The 2,564-nt window shown below is 41.8% G+C and overlaps 1 pseudogene; it reads left to right on the top strand.

Moving 5' to 3' along the window:
- The first annotated feature begins 1,751 nt into the window (after nt 1-1,751).
- Nucleotides 1,752-2,331, top strand: LOC128105948 (60S ribosomal protein L17-like; annotated as a pseudogene).
- The last annotated feature ends 233 nt before the right edge of the window (nt 2,332-2,564 follow it).

The raw sequence follows: 2,564 nt of genomic DNA, 5'->3' as shown, positions 1-2,564 counted from the left end.
GAGTTAAAATCCCTAGCATCTATGTAAATGCAGGATGTTGTGGCACCTAGCTCTAGTGCTGGGGGTAGGCAGAGACAAATTTCAAAGCTCATTGCCCATGCAGCCTAGCTAATTTGTGATCTCTGGGTTCCATGAAGGTATTTCTTAAGAAACTAGGTAGAAGAAATAGAGAACACACCTGACTTGCTTGACCTCTGGCTTTCATGCACACATGCATACACACACAAAGACACATATGCACTACACTTATATACATACTTAAATTTTTTTTAAAGAAATATAGCACCATGGAAAGAATAAAGATCTCTCAGATATTTTAGATAAATGCACTCATTAAAATCTGTCATTCTTTAGAATTATTATTCAAAGAATACCATCCAGGCAAACACAAAATGACCACGTTATGAAATGTGAAAGAGAAGACCAGAAAATTAATGATGTCTGTCCTGGCCCAGCAAGTGTGACATATTCAGGTTGGAGACAACAGAGCAAAGGAGGGGAGGACCTGGAAATAATGGCAGCCTAGCACCAAGGAGTGTATGGAATGATCAGCACCGGGTGAAAAAAAAAAAAAAACTCGTGTCCTTCCCAAAGTTCAGAAAACAGAATATGAAGAAGAGTCCTTAAGAGTCTCCAGCAGTGGGAAAACACCACTCACGCAGGGAAAATACAATTAAATGTCATTGACCTTAACAATAGCAACACTGATTAGAGAAAATGGCTTGGCACTTACAACACCATCTCCCCCCGAAACTATGACTCATCCAAGGGGGCAAATGAACACGTTTCAGAAATGCAATGTCTTAAAAATAATTCTCCCAGAATATTTTTTTCTAGATGCTACTGAAAATGTAGCAAAATAAAAGATTAAACCATAACAAAGGAAGACAGAGTTTATGTCTCAAGAGAATGTGTGGTGGTATTATGTTCCCCAAAATATTGTGCACCCTAATAAACTTATCTGGGGTCAGAGACAGAACAGCCACTAGATATAGAGGCTAAAAGATGGTGGCACTCACACCTTTAATCCTAGCATTCCAGAGGCAGAGATCCACCTGGATCTCTGTGAGTTCAAGGCCACACTGGAAACAGCCAGGCATGGTGACACATGCCTTTAATCCCAGAAAGTGATGGCAGAAAGCAGAAAGGTATTTAAGGAATGAGGACCAGGAACTAGAGCCTGGTTAAGCTTTTAGGCTTTTTAGCAGCAGTTCAGCTGAGAGCCATTCGGATATGAAGACTCAGAAGCTTCCAGTCTGAGGAAACAGGATCAGCTGAGGAACTGGCGAGGTGAGCAAGCTGTGGCTTCTTCTGCTTCTCTGATCTTCCAGCATTCGCCCCAATAACTGGCCTCAGGTTTGATTTTTATTAATAAGAACTTTTAAGATTTGTGCTACAAGAATGCAGAATAGAGTCCTAGGGTTATAAGTGTGTCTTCAACACAGAGAGACATCAGTTAATTTGCATCAAGAAGGCTAAGGAATGCAGAAGATCATCTAGAAGAAAGTCATTGGAACTACTTCGTCGTTGAGTGAACATTTGGAAGAGTTTCTGCATTTGGGTCTCAGCTTAGAGAAGTTACAGAAATGATTTAGCCGAAATTACCAGAAGGTATTGCTTGATAATAACACTTGGCCACGGAAGGATTTCACACACAGGGAGCTATAAGACCTTGTGGGTAATCACAGTGCAGACATCTTAATGTAGGTACACTCCTGAAAAATAAAAAGCAGCTCTTCCTGTAAGGGGCCTAAGGTAACCTGTGAAGATGGTTCGCTACTTGCTTGACCCAGAAAACCCTACAAAATCATGCAAATCAAGAGGTTCAAATCTTTGGGTTCACTTTAAGAACACCCGTGAAACTGCTCAGGCCATCAAGGGTATGCATATCTGAAAAGCCACCAAATATCTGAAAGATGTCACTTTAAAGAAGCAATGTGTGCCTTTCCGGCGGTGTAATGGTGGAGTCCGTAGGTGCGCCCAGGCCAAACAGTGGGGCTGGACACAGGGCCGGTGGCCTAAAAAGAGTGCTGAATTTTTGCTGCACATGCTTAAGAATGCAGAGAGCAATGCTCAACTTAAGGGTTTAGATGTGGATTCTCTAGTCATTGAACACATCCAGGTGAACAAAGCACCTAAGATGCGCCGATGGACTTACAGAGCTCATGGCCAGATTAACCCATACATGAGCTCCCCCTGCCACATCGAGATGATCCTCACTGAAAAGGAACAAATTGTTCCAAAGCCAGAAGAGGAGGTTGTGCAGAAGAAGAGGATATCCCAGAAGAAACTGAAGAAACAAAAACTTATGGCACGGGAATAAATTCTGCATAAAATAAACGCCCATAAAAGTAAAAAATAAATAAATAAATAAAAAGCAGTTGAAGATGTGTTTATTCAGAAGATATCCCTGTTAGTAAATGATGGGTACATAAAAAGTTAGGCACATGTTTTAAAGTTGGTCCAGAAAGATGGCTGAGTAGGTAAAGATGCCTGCTGCCAAGCCTGATGGCCCTCCTGGTCTCCAGTACCAGACTGGGACTGCTGAGGCACAGTCTCTGGAC

Source organism: Peromyscus californicus, unplaced genomic scaffold (genome assembly GCF_007827085.1).
Source record: "Peromyscus californicus insignis strain IS unplaced genomic scaffold, ASM782708v3 Scaffold_9__1_contigs__length_137607984, whole genome shotgun sequence".
Classification (NCBI taxonomy): Eukaryota; Metazoa; Chordata; class Mammalia; order Rodentia; family Cricetidae; genus Peromyscus; species Peromyscus californicus.
This window is presented reverse-complemented; position numbering and strand designations above follow the sequence as displayed.